Source organism: Pelodiscus sinensis, chromosome 1, assembly GCF_049634645.1.
Source record: "Pelodiscus sinensis isolate JC-2024 chromosome 1, ASM4963464v1, whole genome shotgun sequence".
Classification (NCBI taxonomy): domain Eukaryota; kingdom Metazoa; phylum Chordata; order Testudines; family Trionychidae; genus Pelodiscus; species Pelodiscus sinensis.
In genome coordinates this window covers 137976709-137977711 of record NC_134711.1, presented here as the reverse complement: position 1 = coordinate 137977711, position 1003 = coordinate 137976709, and positions in this window count along the sequence as shown.

Below are 1003 nucleotides of genomic sequence, written 5' to 3'. Positions count from 1 at the left end.
CATGGTGAATGGGTTTCATTAGCCTGCCCTCTGCCGCCCTCTGCTGTCTCTTTGCAGGCGCTGTGATCATAGAATGAGGGCCCTTTCTTTTTTAAAGGGGATATAACAAGGAAAAAGCCATAGAATCATAGAGCTGGAAGAGACATCTGATCTGTTTCCTTTAAGCCAAAATAAGGCAAACACCCAAAGGGGGACGGAAAAGAACAGCAAAAGTAGAAATTCTGTTCCTGTCTCTGGTGTTGACTGTCAATTGCAGCCCCACTGCTGGAGAAAACAGTCTTGGCGTATGGTGTTATTAGCCAAGACAAGACCTGACAAACTTATACCAGTATCAGGCAGGCTGCTTAAGATATTGCTTTTAGCTGCCTCTCTGGTCACGTGCTTTCCCAGCAGTGTTGCGAAAGAGACTCTTGGCCAGCTAAGCCAGTCTGATGGTAAACAGAAGAGTGACAGGAAACAGAAAAGAAGATGAGGAGGCAAAAGGCTGTCTGAGAGAGGGAATGACAGAAAGCACCAAGGGTCACCTTACATTCCAGATGTTGTTCACGACTTAGCTGCAGCCAGCTGGGTGAAGAAGAAGTAAGCGGTTCCCTTGTTGTGGCCTGGGGTGGTTAGGAGGCCTTTCAGAGCAGGGTGAGGACAGCTCAGCAATGGCACACCAGACAGGTTGGGCCATGGCTCTGAGGTGGTACTGAGCCTTCACTCGCTCAGGAGCTTGGCTGGCAGGTTCTTGCTGACATGCCCTGGGTCAGTTAGGCTATGTCTAGACTACAGAGTTTTTTGAAAAAAGTAGCCTGTGTCTAGACTGCCATCACGTTCTTTTGAAATTAAATCAAAAGAACACGGCACTTTTTTCGACAGCAGAAACCCTCGTTTTATCAGAAGAACGCCTTTTTTGAATGAGTTCTTTAGAAAAAAGGCATGAGTGGACACTGGGGAGGCAGTTTAAAAAGAAAAGGCCTCCAGGAAAAAGCCCTAGGGGAGACTCCATCTACACTAAGAA